At 41.9% G+C, this 18,398-nt stretch overlaps 1 long non-coding RNA gene across 5 annotated transcripts in view; it reads right to left on the reverse strand.

The window, feature by feature from the left end:
* LOC147026138 (uncharacterized) overlaps nucleotides 1-11,426 on the reverse strand; it is a 74,188-nt gene extending 62,762 nt beyond the window's left edge. The window contains exons 1-3 of one of the 5 annotated variants that reach the window (XR_015058131.1): nucleotides 8,399-11,426; nucleotides 8,290-8,318; nucleotides 1,555-1,574 (exon numbers count right to left, since the gene is read on the reverse strand). This is a non-coding gene — a long non-coding RNA (uncharacterized LOC147026138). The other 4 variants (XR_015058126.1, XR_015058128.1, XR_015058129.1 and 1 more) reach the window with 4 other exon arrangements.
* Nucleotides 11,427-18,398: the final 6,972 nt, after the last annotated feature.

The following is an 18,398-nucleotide window of genomic DNA, read 5'->3' on the forward strand; positions in this document are numbered from 1 at the left end:
ATTCATCGCAAGATTGGTACTCAATGCAAAAATCACCCGGTAGCCAAAGAAAACAAATCATTCACTGGTATTCATCAGAAAATTCATGCAACATCCAAAATAAAAAAGGCATTCAATAGTATTCTTTGCAAAATTCACCCACCATCCCAAAAAAAACAAACAAACAAAAAAAATTCTTCACTGGTACACGTAACAAAAAACTCACCCAACATCACAACAAAAAAAATTAAAAATAAACTGGTATTCATCGCAAAATTAACCCAACATCAGAAAAAAAAATCATTCACTGGTATTCATTGCAAGATTAGATTTGTACTCAATGCAAAATTCACCCATCTTCAAAAAAAAAAAAAAATCATTCACTGATATTCATTAGAAAATTCACCCAACATCCTAAATAATAATTAAAAAATATTCACTGGTATTCATCAGAAAATTCACCCAACATCCTAAATATAAAAGCAAAAATATCATTCACTGGTATTCATTGCAAAATTCACCCAACATCTGGCAAAAAAAAATCATTCACTCGTACTCATTGCAAAATTCACCAAATATCCAAAGAAAAAAAGTCATTCATTGGTACTCCATAAGATTGGTACTCAATGCAAAAATCACCAATCTTAAAAAAAACAAAACAAAAACAAATCATTCACTGGTATTAATCAGAAAATTCACACAACATCCAAAAGAAAAAAAGTCATTCAATGGTATTCATCGCAAAATTCACCCACCATCCTATAAAAAACAAACAAACAAAAAAAATCATTCACTGGTGCACATCACAAACTCACCCAACATCAGAACAAAAAAAGAAGAAGAAAAAAATAATTCACTGGTATTCATCATCACAAAATTCACCCAACATCTGAAAAAAAAAACATTAAAAAAATATCATTCACTGGTACTCCACAAAATTTACTCAATATCCTTCAAAAAAAACAAAAAAAGAATTCACTGGTATTCATCGCAAAATTCATCAAACATCTGGAGAAAAAAAAAATCATTCACTGGTATTCATTACAAAATTCACCCAACATCCAGAAAAAACATATCATTCATTGGTACTCCATAAGATTGGTACTCAATGCAAAATTCACTCAATATTATTAATAATAATTAAAAAAATCATTCACTTGCATTCACCACAAAATTCACCCAAAATCCCCCCCCCCAAAAAAAAACATCAATCACTGGTATTCATCACAAAATTCACCCAATATTGAAAAAAAAAAATCATTCATTGGTACTCCATAAGATTGGTACTCAATGCAAAATTCACCAATCTTAAAAAAAATTAAAAATAAATAATTCACTGGTATTCATCAGAAAATTCACGCAACATCCTAAATTAAAAATGTCATTCAGTGGTATTCATCGCAAAATACACTCACCATCCCAAAAAATAAAATAAAAAGTAAAAATAATTCACTGGCACACATCACAAAATTCACCCAACATCTGAACAAAAAGAAAAAAAAATCCTTCACTGGTACTCATGGCAGAATTCAAACACCCCCCTCCCCCCAACAAAAATCCTTCACTGGTACTCACCACAAAATTCACTCAATATCCTGAAAAAAGAACAAAAAAAGAATTCACTGGTATTCACCGCAAAATTCACCAAACATCACCTACCCCCCAAAAAAGTTATTATTCACTGGTATTCATTGCAAAATTCACCCAACATCTGGAAAAAAAACAAATTATTCACTGGTATTCATCACAAAATTCACCCAATATCCAAAGAAAAAAAAATTCATTGGAACTCCATAAGATTGGTACTCAAAGAAAAATTCACCAATTTTGAAAAAAAAAAAATCATTCACTGGTATTCATCAGAAAATTCACAGAACATCCCAAATGGAAAAATATCATTCACTGCTATTCATCAGAAAATTCACCCAACATCCTAACAAAAACGAAAAATCACTCATTACAAAATCCACAAAATATCCTTAAAAAAAAAATTCACCTGAATTCATCGCAAAATTCACCAAACATCCCCCACCCCCCCCCCCCCAAATATTATTCATTGGTATTCTTCGTAAAATCCACCAACATCTGAAAAAAACCCCATCATTCATTGATTGGTACTCAATGCAAAATTCACTCAATATCATTCAAAAAACATAAACATCATTCACTGGTTCACATCACAAAATTCATCGAACATTCCCTCCCCCCCCAAAAAAAAAACCATTCACTGGGACTCATCACAAAATTCACTCAATATCCTCAAAAAACATAAAAATCATTCAATGGTACACATCACAAAATTCACTCAATATCCTTTGAAAAACAATCATTCACTGGTACACATCATAAAAATTCACCCAACATCCTAGCAAAAAAAAAAAGAATTCACTGGTATTCATCACAAAATTCATCAAATATCCTTCCACCCCCCAAAAAAAATAATTCCCTGGTATTCATCGCAAAATTCACCCAACATCCTAAATAATAATAAAAAAATATTCACTGGTATTCATTAGAAAATTCACCCAACATCCTAAATATAAAAGCAAAAATATTGTTGTGGTTGACGAAATTCGCAAACCACCATTCAGGTCCCTTAGGTGAGATATCTCTAAGTATATGTGTAGTTAGGCCCAAACCCATTGTTTAGAGGGAATAAATGTCATTCATGCGGGCTGCGACCCTTTTAGATAGCCGTTTTTCTTTTACTATCTTTATTTTGGACCAGCCGCCATTACTACCACCACCAACCACGTCTCAACAGCCATCACACAACAACCACCAACCGCAACGCAGCTTCACAACAACAACAACGCCAACAACCACGACCTTTACCGTCACAACTCGCCCTCGCAACCATCGCATCACCGCCATTTCCGCGCCGCTTGTGGGCACCGATACTGGACTCGTGCAGGGCGCGCACCGAGCGGCGGGTGCAGAGACACCAGCCTTTCCGAAGAAATCGGATCAAAAACGACTCACGCCCACTTCTGTTCCGTCCTATCGGCGAGCGTGGGGCGATTTGGCCCCGCCTCCAGGTGCGTCGGAGTGTGGTCGCTATATGCAGATTCATGGATCAAAAAGCACTCACGCCCACTTTTCCTCTGTCCAATGGGGAGCCAGCCAGAGGTAAAGGGTCGAAGGTGAAGGAGCGAAGCCACGGGGGCTATAAAGAGCCGCGTTCGCTCGCCGCCAGTTGAGTTGAGAAGAGAAGAGTCGGAGTCAAGTGGAGTTGAAGAGTGAAGTTGAGTTGGGAGTCAAGTGGAGTTCGGAGTTGAGTTGGGAAGAAGAAGCAGTAGTAGTCAGTCAAGGGCAGTTCGCAGTCGGTGGAGTTGGGAAGAGCCAGTCAGGAGAGGAGTCGGAGAAGGCGGTTGGACGGAGCTGTGGAGAGTTGGAGAGGTGCCGGCGGCGAAGGCGGTCGAGGGGGTGCTCGTGTCAGAGTCGGGGAGCTGCGGAGGGGAGAGGCCGGCAACGCGACCGAGGTCGTGGTGGAGACGCTCGTCGCGGGACCCGAGACAGGGAGATATCCTCCTTCCCCCGAGCATCAACAACCCCCTCCTGTTTCCCCCCGCGCTGAGATAGTGCGAGAAGGGGGCCCCGTTCCCACCCCATACCAGGCAGTCCCAGCGAGGCCCGCGGAGTCGGGGCGCCAGCGCCATTTTGCGGCTCATCACCAGACGGGTAGGCTCGACGTGGTCTCGGCCCCAGGCCGTCTGCCCCCTCATAGTGGAGGGTGGTCCCTTTTTCTTTTGCTTTGGGTATATGTGTTGTCGGCGCCGTCTGTGAAGTAAAACTGTATAAGTGTTGCCGTGTGCTCGATAGTCGGTTAGCTCTGCATTGTCTTTTGCTTTTACATTTGCTTTTTGTGCATTATTGTGTGTTTCTTCTTCTTCTTTTACATTTGCTTTTGGTGTAATTGTATATGTGTGCTTTCCGTTCATCGCGAAATAAATGTGCTTTATGTTGAACTGTTTTCCCGTTTCGCTTCGTCTTTTCCTTTATTGAATCTCCATCTTACTTCACGTAAAGGGTTGGTCGTGGGCTAAAACGCCCGATAATTAATCGAACCGTCGAGGCCGACGATAACACCGCTCGGTTATCCCGATAGTACGGAACGGGTCGCTTAAAGTGGCCCGTGTCCGAAGTCGACCTGCGGCGAGGTGCGATCGCCCGGTCTACCCTCCGTGTGGGTACTTAGGTCGGTCGAATTTGGCGAGCAACCCTATCCCACGCGGGGGCCGATTGGCACGATCGTGGTGAGGCCGAAAGGTCCACCCGTGACTAGTTCCCGGCGTTAGTCCGAGAGGGTCACGACGGGATTGTCCGTCCGGTGGGCGACGTGCCGCGATTCGAGTTACGTGGCCGTCCGCACGCCGGCGGGCGCGAATCCGCAACAATATCATTCACTGGTATTCATCGCAAAATTCACCCAACATCCTAAAAAAACAAGCTCGAATGAGCTAAGATCCTCGTCCACTTAATGATGACGTCATAAAAAAAACGAATATGATGTCATTGTGAAGTATCAGGTTTGCGATAAATTATCTGTGCTAATGCCCGGCTTGATTCCCGCAAACAAAATTCAAACAGCTTGCCGAGTTTCGGAGATAATGGTATAGGCGATTTCCATTAGCGGCGATATTATGACGTCAACTTTTTTCTCGGAAGAATTTCCAAAATTGGAGATGGTTACTGCCTGCGCGTGGGATTTCTGCATATACATGGCAAGTTTCACAAAGATCCGATGAAAACTCTGGGTTGTGAAACAAAAAATGTCAAAAAATAGGAGTGACATCATAAAAATTGATATGACGTCATAGTGATGTATCATATGTGTGTTAATTCATCTCTGCTCATGCCCTGTTCGATTCCTGCAAACAAAATTCAAAAAGCTTGCCTAGTTTCGGAGATATTTTTTTAGGCGATTTCCATTAGCGGAGATATTTTGACGTCATAACTTTTTTTCTAGGAGGAATTTTCAAAATCAGAGATGGTTACTGTCTGCGCAGGGTATTTCTACATATATATGCCAAGTTTCAGGAAGTTTTGATGAAAACTGTAGGCTGTGAAACAAACTCGTTTCGGAGACAATGGTATAGGCGATTTCCATTAGTGGCGATATTATGACGTTAACTTTATTCCGAGGAAGAATTTCCAAAATCGGAGATTGTTCCTGCCTGCGCGTGGGCTTTCTGCATATACATGGCAAGTTTCACGAAGATCCGATGAAAACTCTGGGTTGTGAAACAAAAAATGTCAAAAAATAGGAATGACGTCATAAAAATTGATATGACGTCATAGTGATGTATCATGTGTGCTGTAATTCATCTCTGCTAATGCCCTGTTCGATTCCCGCAAACAGAATTCAAAAAGCTTGCCTAGTTTCGGAGAGAATGTTTTAGGCGATTTCCATTAGCGGAGATATTTTGACGTCATAACTTTTTTCTAGGAGGAATTTTCAAAAACGGAGATCGTTACTGTCTGCGCAGGGTATTTTTACATATATACGCCAAGTTTCAGGAAGTTTCGATGAAAACTAGGCTGTGAAACAAAAAGGTCCACAAGAACAACAACGTGAGTAAGACTTGGAGATCCTCCACGAGGATCTAAAAATTAAATCATTCACTGGTATTCATTGCAAAATTCACCCATTATCCTAAAAAAAAAAAATCATTCACTGGTACTCATTGCAAAATTCACCCAACATCCTAAAAAACAAAACAAATATTCACTGGTATACATCGCAAAATTCACCCAACATCCGAAATAAAGATAATAATAATAAAAAAATCATTCACTGAAACTCATTGCAAATTTAATCCCCCAAAAAATAATATATATATATATATATATATATATATATATATATATATATATATATATATATATATATATATATATATATATACAGTGGGGAGAACAAGTATTTGATACACTGCCGATTTTGCAGGTTTTCCCACTTACAAAGCACGTAGAGGTCTGTAATTTTTATCATAGGTACACTTCAACTGTAAAAGACGGAATCTAAAACAAAAATCCTGAAAATCACATTGTATGATTTTTAAATAATTAATTTGCATTTTATTGCTTGAAATAAGTATTTGATACATCAGAAAAACAGAACTTAATATTTAGTATAGAAACCTTTGTTTGCAATTACAGAGATCAGACATTTCCTATAGTTCTTAACCATGTTTGCACAGACTGCAGCAGGGATTTTGGCCCACTCCTCCATACAGATCTTCTCCAGATCCTTCAGGTTTCAGGGCTGTCGTTGGGCAACACAGACTTTCAGCTCCCTCCAAAGAATTTCTATTGGGTTCAGGTCTGTAGACTGGCTCGGCCACTCCACGACCTTGAGATGCTTCTTACGGAACCACTCCTTAGTTGCCCTGGCTGTGTGTTTCGGGTCGTTGTCATGCTGGAAGACACAGCCACGCCCCATCTTCAATGCTCTTGTTGAGGGAAGGAGGTTGTTGGCCAAGATCTCATGATACATGGCCCCATCCATCCTCCCCTCTATACGGTGCAGTCGTCCTGTCCCCTTTGCAGAAAAGCATCCCCAAAGAATGATGTTTCCACCTCCATGCTTCACGGTTGGGATGGTGTTCTTGGGGTTGTACTCATCCTTCTTCATCCTTTAAACACGGCGAGTGGAGTTTAAACCAAAAAGCTCTATTTTGGTCTCATCAGACCACATGACCTTCTCCCATTACTCCTCTGGATCATCCAGATGGTCATTGGCAAACTTCAGACGGGCCTGGACATGCACTGGCTTGAGCAGAGGGACCTTGCGTGCGCTGCAGGATTTTAATCCATGACGGCGTAGTGTGTTACTGATGGTTTTCTTTGATACTGTGGTCCCAGCTCTCTTCAGGTCATTGACCAGGTACTGCCGTGTAGTTCTGGGCTGATCCCTCACCTTTCTCATGATCATTTCGGCTCCACGAGGTGAGATCTTGCATGGAGCCCCAGACCGAGGGAGATTGACTGTTATCTTGAACTTCTTCCATTTTCTAATAATTGCGCCAACAGTTGTTGCCTTCTCACCAAGCTGCTTGCCTATTGTCCTGTAGCCCATCCCAGCCTTGTGCAAGTCTACAATTTTGTCTATGATGTCCTTAGACAGCTCTCTGGTCTTGCCCATTGTGGAGAGGTTGGAGTCTGATTGATTGAGTGTGGACTGCTGTCTTTTATGCAGATAACGAGTTCAAACAGGTGCAGTTAATACAGGTAATGAGTGGAGAATGGAAGGGCTTCTTAAAGACAAAACTAACAGGTCTGTGAGAGCCGGAATTCTTACTGGTTGGTAGGTGATCAAATACTTATTTCATGCAACAAAATGCAAATTAATTATTTAAAAATCATACAATGTGATTTTTAGGATTTTTGTTTTAGATTCCGTCTTTCACAGTTGAAGTGTACCTATGATAAAAATTACAGACCTCTACGTGCTTTGTAAGTGGGAAAACCTGCAACATCGGCAGTGTATCAAATACTTGTTCTCCCCACTGTATATATATATATATATATATATATATATATATATATATATATATATATATATATATATATATACACACATCATTCACAGGTACACCACAAAATTCACCCAACATCCGAACAAAAAAAAGAAGAAAAAAAAAATTCACTTGTATTCATCACAAAATTCATCAAACACTACCCCCCCCACCAAAAAAAATCATTCATTGGTATTCAACACAAAATTCACCCAACATCCTAAAAAAAACAAAAAGAATTCAGGTACTCATTACAAAATTAACCCAACATCCTAAAAAAATAAAAAAAAAATTCATTCACAGGTACACATCACAAAATTCACCCAACATCCGAACAAAAAAAAAGAAGAAGAAAAAATAATTCACTGGTATTCATCGCAAAATTCAAACACCCCCCCCCTAAAAAAAAACATTCACTGGTATTCATCACAAAATTCACCCAACATCCTAAAAACAAAAATCATTCACTGGTACTCATCGCAAAATTCACCCAATATCCTTAAAAAATGAAATTATTCACTGATACTCATTGCAAAATTCATCCAACATCTGAAAAATAACATCATTCACTGGTATTCATTGCAAAATTCACCCAACATCCTAAAAAAATAAAACCACTCACTGGTACTCATCGCAAAATTCAGCCAACATCTGAAAAAAAAAGAAAATCATTTACTGGTATTCATCGTAAAATTCACCCAGTATCCTAAAATAAATAAATAAATCATTCACTGGGACTCCTTGCAAAATTCACCCAACAAACATCCAAAAAAAAAAAAAAAACATTCACTGGTACTCATCGCAAAATTCACCCAACATCTGAAAAAAAAGAAAATCATTCACTGGTATTCATCGCAAAATTCACCCAGTATCCTAAAATAAATAAATAAATCATTCACTGGTACTCATCGCAAAATTCACCCAACATCCGAAATAAATAAAGATAATAATAATATAAAAAAATCATTCACTGGTACTCATTGCAAAATTCACCCATCATAACAAAAAATTAAAAAAAATAATTCACTGGTACTCATTGCAAAATTCACCCAATATCCTAAAAAAATAAGAAAAAAATTCACAGGTACTCATTGCAAAATTCACTCAATCAATCAATCAATCATTGGTACTCCTTAAGAAATTATTTCAGCATCTAACATCATCATTCAGAGGCACTCATCCCGAAACTCCCCCAGTATCTTAAATAGTAATTCATAGGTACTCATCTTGAAACGCCTGCAGCATCCTGAAAAAAAAACTTTCACAGATTATACTGTACATCACAAAATTCTCCCAGCATGTAAAAAATATAATTCACCGATCGTCTTTCCAAAACTCGACCAGCAACCAAAAACATCATTCACATATACTCATCCTGCAACTCCCCCAGCATCCAAAAAAATCCAAAACAAACCGATTCACAAATACACATCCCAAGACTCCCACAACAACCTGAAAAAAAAAATCATTCATAGATACTCATTCTGAAATTCCCCCAGCATTCTAAACTACCATCATTTACAGGTACTCATCCTCGAACTGCCCCATCATGCTTCTTTATCCCAACAACCACCATCTTCCCTTGTAGTGGCTGCTTCGCATTCCTGTGCCTTGCCTCCCTTTCCAACCCTAATCCTTTCACATTCACGTTCCAACACGGCCACAGCGGCCTACTTGCCCCGAGGGTGATCGCCGCCTCGGCTCTGCCTCGTGCCTTGTCCCTAATTCGATGCGACGCACTCGCCTCCCTGCGCGCACGGTTTGCCCTGGTACTTTGCCGACAACAGGCTAAGCATTCTCCCCAGCAGCTACAATCAGCTTGGGCGGACATCTAAGTGTTTGCTTATTCCCCCCCCCCCCTCAAGCAAAATATCGTTTGTTTTTTTAATTTTTTTTTAATTTAGTTCAACAGCTGTTTCCTGAAAGCAGGAGGTGAAAGCACGGCCACACGAAGGTAAACAAACCCCGAAATAAAAACGAAGTTGGACCGAATGCGGTTTGTTTCAAACATTTCCTTCTTGTGCGGAGATAGCTCGTCAATGTGGAGAGAAACAATCGATAAGTATACAAGCCAAACTAGTGGCGTAATGCAAATCCACATGTGTGCCGATCTCGCTCACCGTCTGACACCTCGACATTGAGGTTGATTCCAAGTGGTGCGCCAGCGATATTTGGAATCGATTTCACAATTTTAATCACAACAACAAAACCATCTTTCACAAATGCGCGTTCTGTCCGAGGTGTTAATGCAAGGCGTTGAACGTCAATGAAATGTGCAAAGGGCTTTGTGCGTCCTCGATGAACGTTCTCTGCAGGTGACAAAATCCAGCCAAATGGAGCCACGTCTTTTCAGATAAATTCTCTGATCATTCAAGAAAGAATCACATCCTTTGTGCTTCCTTCATTTTCATGATGGGATGCGATCGAGATGGCATGCACGGGCTATTCGCGAAGCACGTGAAGCCGCGTCGTCTCGACCCGTACTTTTTTCTCCTTTATCACAGGCGGAGCGATCATCGTCGTCCTTTTCACATTCCCTCCTCCCTCGCCACTCCACGCATCCACAATGATTCCCCGCAGACCCCCGCGCCGCGATGCAGGCAATTTCCAACGCAATTTCGAGCCCGTTGCGCACCGCCCGCACGCTGGCTCGCCTCTAATTGATGGCCCGTCCGTACAAATTAACCCCACAGCTGACGACGCGTCCGTGGCGCCTGGTCGTACATATACTGCCATAGTGTGGGGGGTTTTGCGTGTGCACAGAACACACTGTGGTATATTAGCCAAAATTTGGAGGAGATGCCAAGTTGATTGCTTCGTCTATATACAAATGACCAAGCTTTCAAAAGCCCAATCGTCTTTTTCAAACAAGTTATACATGTATATATTACCTAGAGATTTATCAAAGTAGTGCACTGATGTATACGTTTTAGTTTTAAGATTTGAAACACTTTGCATCCACCATCGATATCATGTGTTGCACATGTCGAGCGGGAGGACATCAAAAGAGGCCTGATACTTGTGAATGGCAAAGATCACAAGCATGTAAAAGTGTCAATGATCAGGGTGTTGCTCTTCAAATGCTCCATCTCTGTTTGATCATTATATAACCAGGGTGCGATGAGTCTCAACCTTCTTTGCCTTTAAAAGCACCAAACCATGGTTTGGGAACCTTTGAAAGCTGCAATAAGGGGTGAGGTCATAGGAAAGAAATTAAATGTCCACGTTATTGACTCGTTATTTATACCCTGGCCTGTTCGGTAACACTGTTGGATGCTTCATGGTGTTGTGACTCCGGGTTCGTTCATCTCGATGAACTTTTGGGTCACCCCATCCCTTGCAAGCGAGATGTGTCCCTGGGACTGCTGCACGGTGAATGGCTGGATTTGAAAATGCATGTGGGAAAAATGGTAAATCCCATGCTTTTATAACAGCTACCACCCAGTCGCAAATCTGCTGGCAGTAAAAGGAAACGTGACAACTCCAGCAATTTAAATGTTTAATCATGGGGAGATGCTGGAAATAAAACACAGGACAATGATCAATACATTACCAAAAACTCTAAACTGGCATGAAGAGGACACGAACATCTGATGCAGCCATAACAGAAAACAGAACATGTACTTAACTTATTTGCGAGACTATACTTGCAAGCCTGAAACGACAAAAGGATTGCTTGGGACAATATGAAAAATACCAAAGACTTGTTTGGCTGCAGTAGAGGAAATAAAAGGAGATAAAGGGGGAAATGGATTCGCTTTTCGTGGATGCGATCTGTCACATGTAATGGGTGGGAAATCAGCTGGCTCATGGGGAATGATGATGTTGGCAGCCTCTGCTCTCGTACTCCTCATGTGTTCAACCCATTCTAATCTGTCAGAACGCGCATATCTAAAAGAAAAATATGGACAAGTCTACTAAAAGTAAACTTACAGATAAAAGTTAAATATATATATATATATATATATATATATATATATATATATATATATATATATATATATATATATATATATATATATATAGTTATGAATTTGGGAATTCGATTGCACACAACATTCAGGTTCCTTTAGTCAGCTATGTCGATAAGTGCTTGTTCCCTCGATAGCTCACCTTCTATTGTTTAAATGTTCAGAAATTGATTAGATGTGCTGCGGATCGATTTAATAGTTAGGGAACGAACAATGGAGACATCCCTCCTCCTCTTCTGCAAAGAGCAAGAAGAACCCTGCCGTCCCGTGACTAATGATGTCAACAACTCCCTCCCACCCATGGCGGAGCGGGGGATGGAGCACAAGGGCATGAGTCATGAGTCACGCCGGGAGCGGGGGGAGGGCGGAAAAGGATAAGGAAGAGATCTTTTCTGTTGCTCGTGGGCTGAGTTGGAAGGGCAGAGTTGGAGAAGGGAGTTGAGGGGAGTCGTTCATCAGACCGTCGGGTCCTGCTTGGCTTGCGTTGGGGTTGAGGCCTTCGGAAGCTTTTTTGCATCGGCTGGCTCAGTGAGCTTCGGCTGAGGCCTGACTCGGGAGGAGGCTTTTTGGAGGCTTTGCTTTGAAGGTTCCATGAGCTTCGGTTTCTGCTTGGCTCGGGAGAGCTTTTTGCTTCAAGCTGCCCTGTTTGGAGGGAAGTTAAGCCGGTCGCTCAGCTCGAGCTGCGAGTGGTGGCTTCTTCATCTTGGTTCGTGGAGCTCTTTGTTCTCCATTTTGGTTCCCGGCTTGGTGCGACTCATCGACCTCTTTGTGGAGGTGGTTCCTCTGGGAAGCGACGCATCGACGGGAAGGATCGGCGCCTCGTCTCACCAGCACGTGTTGAGAAGCGCGGGAGGTGGTTCCTCGGGGAAGCGACGCATCGACAGGAAGGATCGGCGCCTCGTCTCACAAGCACGTGTTGACAAGCGTGGGAGGTGGTTCCTCAGGGAAGCGACGCATCGACGGGAAGGATCGGCACCTCGTCTCGCCAGCACGTGTTGAGAAGCGCGGGAGGATTCGCGGGAGCTCGTGAAGGATCGCAGTTCACGGCGATTGGATCCAGATCGCTCTCGTTGGAGCCCGGGTCCGAACAACTTGAAGACCACACGAGGTGGAGAGGTTCGAGATAGGTTCTGAGTTTCAGCTCACCTCTCCTCCGAGCTGGAGCCCATTATTAAAGGCCTCTGCCACCATTTCTTGTGTGTGTGTGTGTGTGTGTGTGTGTGTGCGCGCGCGCGCGCGCGCGCGTACGTGTGTCCGTGGGCCCGTCTAATATGTAGGAACTGCTGTTAAGTGCAAGTGACTGTACATAATAAGTAGACGGTTGTAGTTCTTTTGTCGTGCTTTTGTTGCTTGTATACTTGCATACGTGTTTTGCCTTGTTTAATTGCATACATGCTTTATGATAATAAATGTCCTTGTGTGAATGTAAACCTGTTCGTTGCGTCCATTCCCTCATTGAACTGCCCCATCTTGCACTCGGAATATAGTTGGTTTTTAAATAGCCGGTAAAGTGATTGGGTCCAACGGGACTGCGCGATAATACCTCGCTCGGTTATCCCAAAAGGAAGCAAGCTGCTTAAGCGGCTCGTTTCCAAGTGGTCCCGTTGAGGTACAATCTCTCGGTAACCTACCCACGCGAATAATTAAGTAAATCGAAGATTTGGCGATCGGACCCTGTAGCGCGGGTAGAGTGTGGACAAGGTTGTAGTGTGATTACAAACACACCCGTGGCAGGTTTCCGGCGATGATCCGGAAAGCCGCGACTGGATTGTCCGTTGTTTCTCGTGGCATCACTCCCCAGTTGGAGGGACACCCTGTTGGGAGTTTACTTTAGGCTCATGTAAAAGATAATTTAGAATTTGGCAGATTAAAAAAAAAACAATTACCATGACATGTTTGAATGAAGAATGAGTTAAAATCGCAACTGTGGCTGTGGATATAATTACATACGCAACTCAGCCGGGTCCAGAGGAAATCGTTTTAAAAATCATTTTCTCAGGAACGGTAAGTCCGATCGACATGAAATTTTCACCATAGTATGTATCTCTTTGATAAGCATACTTAATTGATAATTATGACGTCGTAAGTCACGTGGTATGGTGGCTATATTGGGTTTTCTCCAAAACCTAAAAACATCTCCAAAACGGATAACCCGACCGCCTAGAACTTTGCACACATTTGCGATGTTCCATGGGAATGTTAAGTTGTCAATTTGGTCAAAGTCCTTAATAATTTATATAATAAAAATGATGCAGATTAGCCTCATCAAATATGCAAAAGAGTGAAAAATTGAGCGAATTGTACAGCTCTGATATTGATGGATTCAGATAATGCTAACCATCGCATTTTCCATTGCCAGCTGTGAGAGATCATTCAGCAAGTTAAAACTAATACTTTCGTATTTGAGAGCCTCCTTGGCCAAGGCGGACTCTGACCTTGCTCTGCGGGGGTACTTACTGACTTTGAACACATGGTGCCCAGGGAGCCACTGGGTTGTCTGGACCGCCTGGAGAAGCGGGAGGTGGTGGAACTGTTGGTGGTTCAGGTCCTATCAGACCTCCGGGCCCGAGTGGTCATGATTGGCCCTCGTGGTGATGGAGGCAGGCCAGGAGCACCTGGAGAACATGGTAGAGAGGGTTCTCCTGGCAGGGATGGAGGCACTGGGCGAGAAGGCGCAACTGGTCCTAGGGGTGAGCGGGGAGAGTCAGGAGCAATTGGCCGTGCCGGAACAGCCGGCCCTGATGGCAATGCTGGAGACAGGGGTCCGCAAGGGGATTCTGGAATAACAGGACGCCAAGGTGCGATTGGGATAATTCGACAATCAGGATCGTCTGGGTCAGTGGGTGAGCAAGTGGTGGGTGCAGGTGAGCACATGCATCTGTGGTGAAGGTAGTGGTGTGAACCCATGGGTCGGTTCGGGCAGGCAGGATTCACATCTTTGTTTACATTGAGATCTGAATTTGTTGTCTTCTGACGTCAGCATCGGTTGGTATTTTAAAAACGCGTTTTTCATATCATAGCGGCCACCGTACCTGTAAAGGCTCTCCGTGCACTGTACTTCCTGCTCCGAAATTCTTGAGATTGAATCGGACAATTTTATTTATTGTCACAATGGTAGACCGTGGGGCTGTTTGCATGTTTATTGTATTTGAACTCGGACCAGTAGTTTACTTTGTACTGTACAGTCTACTACGATGAAACAGGGTAGGATACGACTCATCCAAAGTGCATGGTGACTACACCACAAACCCTCTCTGATGACGACCAACTTATGAATCGGAAAGAAGGGTGCGTTCGGTGGAACCGACTCTACTGTTCCCTCTAACGGTCGTGCTCGCCGCTGATACCCAGCTCCCCACAACAATATGGTCTTAAGAAAGGGTAAATGGTTACCCAAAAAGTTTGCTCGTTTTGGCTCATAAAAATGAGCTGCACAAGCAAAAGGGGGATGATGTAGAAGGAGGTGCTGAGAACATGGTACACTCAAGGACTTGCAGAGGTGGGAAAAAATCGAAAATTTGTGAAATCGAAAGTTTTAGTAGAAGCTATGTGTATTATCAAATGTTTGTAGTACGTGCTGCCTTTTTGGCTGTTGGTTGCATCACTGGTTGGGGCGTGACTGTGCTGCTGATGCGGTGCCCCTATTACCAGTGTACTGGTGTTCATTTTTTGGCAAGTCTTGAAGGAATGACAGGCTGAGTCAGCCCTCTGGGGTTCGTTTGGTGGTAAATGAAATGTGAGCTCAGGGCTCTAGGATCCCAGGTCACCACTGTAAGTGCTCGGCCAAACAGTACATATAATTATTGGTAAAATGTCGAGAATATATGGACATATATAAATGAATATTAATTATTGTGATGCTAATAAATATTGTGAAAGAATTTGACAAAAGGGTGTTCGAATGGAGGAACGTCCTGAAGACGCATTGGACTTGACCCTTTTTGGTATTATTGATTACCCAATGAGCTGTCAAGAAAAGGTAAGCCAATCATGGATTTACGCATCTCACTGCAAAAGAGGACACACAAAGTCGTAGGAAGAAAGAAAGGAAATCTGCAAGTTGAAATGTTACTGGAGGTTTATAACAGATGTGGCAGTGCTTTTTGATTTGCATGTGTATAATCGTGATAATATGGACAATAACAGATAGTGAGGGCATTTTGGGAATGTCATAGAGAGCAGAATGTTTGGTAGGTAAATGGTAGGGGAAACAAGGAATGGGTTGTGACAGGGTACGCAGGGAAGAAAAAGGTGAACATTGGAATCAATTGCATGAGGAAGGCGAATATGGGAAAACACTTATAGGGCCCTTATATACAATTATGCATCTCGTGTGCCACGGGATGAAGGAGACAAAGGTATTGTATGCCTGAAACAAGGCATATTGTTATATGAAGGGATAACTGGGACAAGGATAGATATAAGGATACGAATAAATAATCTTGCAGAATCCCAAACATCATTAGTGGTATATTTCTGTGACCTAGCGGAACATGGAAGGAAGGGAGCTGCAGAGTACCATGACTATTTTAAGGAAGAAGGGTTCAGATCATGGGTAATGGAAGTGTTTGGTAAAGGGGGCACATGGAGATTCCACATATTGATCGTTGGCCTTATGATATTCAGTGTTATTGTCATCATGGCATGCATAAAAGTAATGATCGGTGTGCGTGTGTGTGAGAAAATTTACCGCAGTGACGACAATGGTGGTGCATGAAGTTTCCCTGGACCAACCATCTCTGAAGACCCAGAAAACCTAGAAAATGAAGAACCTAGTTTAAAATTTAGTCGAGACACCGTGATGGTGGCATTATTTTTTGGGAAATATGAAAGTACAGAAACTAGTGCTTCCGGGATTGACAAAAACTTAAAAAAAAGAAAGAATTACTTGTCATTCATAAAGAACACTGCTCAAACTCACATTGGATGAGTGTCTCGAAGTGCTTGCACCAATGGAGGGGAGGAAAGAAATATTATCTAAACATTGCCTTGTTGGCAAATATTGGGATTTTGTACTTTCTTATTTTTAGCAGCATCTCGCGTAGCGAACGCTGCTCATAGAGAGCTCGGCATTGTTGTTGTTGTTGTTCTTCTTCTTTTTGTCCTTGTTCTTCTTGTGAAGACAAAACCTTAATCTCTTGGACTCGGCTCTTGCATATACAAGATCCGGATCTCCTTAAATACTGAGAACATGTACACATCCTCACATAGACGGTGCCTTTTGAGAGCGTCTATCATGAACTTTTAAATATATTTGGACATTTGCTTTAAAGTTTCGAAACGTTCACGTTACTATTTAAAGATTATTCCATTTATCGTATTGTAATTTCGTAAATACGTTATTTATTTCGTAAATACACGATATATCGTAAATACGTAAATACATTTTGACGGGTTTCGCTATTGGCTTAATCAAGGCACGTGACGAAATATCGGAAGTTGTTGTTGCTTTTTTTTTTAGCCGACAAAACCTTTAGGACGCTGCTTTTGGACACATTTGTCCTTGTTTTTACTCTGGCTTTCAGTTAGAAAGAATTATATTCTTGTTTGTTGTTCATAAAGAACACAATAGTTAGCCGAATTATATTTTTCCTGTCGTTCATAAAGAACAATAGATAGCCAAAAAATATTCTTACTTGTTCATAACGAACCCTAGTTAGTTAAAAATATTTTCATCTTTTTCGTGAGAAACATTTTTTTGTGCGAGTCATTTTTGAAAAGTAATTTTGCTTCCTCATGACCTATACGTAAGTCATAATTGTTGAAATGTATCCACTATTCTGCAGAGGGGTGGGGTATTGGTGGGCCGGTCGGGATGGTAGAGAGGGGGCTTTTCTATGAGGTTAGAAGGTGCGGGCGGAGCCTCCATGACGTTATGGGCCACTTGGAGCTGATCATAAGAGTGGACCACCTGAAGAAAAGACTCCTGCCTGACATCCTGCCTATCCATGGATATCCCATCTCTCAAAAATTGTGTAACTGTGGTGTTCCTTCACTATGTTTCTAAGTAACAGAGGGGCAATTGTGGAGCTGTTGAACATCTCCCAACACTGAACAACAGCCATTGTTGGTGAAAATACTTTAAACGATCGAAGGTAACCTTTTAAGGTATTAAAAGGTGTTGTTTTCATTCTATTGATTCATCTTCAGAATGGAACATCTGGCGAGCAGGATGAAAAGATAGTGTATATTGTGATAAAGATCTACCTGTCACATGAACCAAAAACAGGTCTTCGTGCTAATGAAAGATCAATGCTTTGCCAGTCCGGGGAGGGAACGCAGTGCTGGGGGGAGTTTTTGTTTCTGTTACCTCAAAGGAAAATTATTTCTGAGGATGGCTTTTCAAATAGACACCTGATGAAATTGGGAAAATCATGAAAACAGATGACAGCACAAGAGGAACAGAACGAAGTGTGTGTGTATGTATATGTATATATATATATATATATATATATATATATATATATATATATACATATATATATATATATATATGTATATATCAAGCTAAACTGCTGAGCGAGACAGAGTTAGATTGAACTGACGTACTGCATGTATGCTGTGTCTTTCTCTCCATGGCCGTGTTTGATGTGAATTTAAAAGGCTCTTTTCTACCATGATCAGTGTGGACATTGCTAGATCTCAATCAGCGGTGGAAGCTGATCTCAACATATATACATACATACTGTTGCAAATTCGCGCCCGCCGGCGTGCAATCGGACACGTAACTCGAATCGCAGCTCGTCCATCGGCCGGACAATTCAGTCGTGACCCTCTCGGAACAACGCCGGGAGCGAGTCACGGGTGGGTCTTTCGACCTCACCACAATCGTGCCAATCGGCCACCCGCGTAGGATAGGGTTGTTCGCCAAACTCGACCTACCTAAGTACCTACGCGGATGGTTAATCGGGCGATTGTACCTCGCTGC

Source organism: Eptatretus burgeri, chromosome 5, assembly GCF_056783735.1.
Source record: "Eptatretus burgeri isolate ZD-2024b chromosome 5, Ebu_testis_v1, whole genome shotgun sequence".
Classification (NCBI taxonomy): Eukaryota; Metazoa; Chordata; class Myxini; order Myxiniformes; family Myxinidae; genus Eptatretus; species Eptatretus burgeri.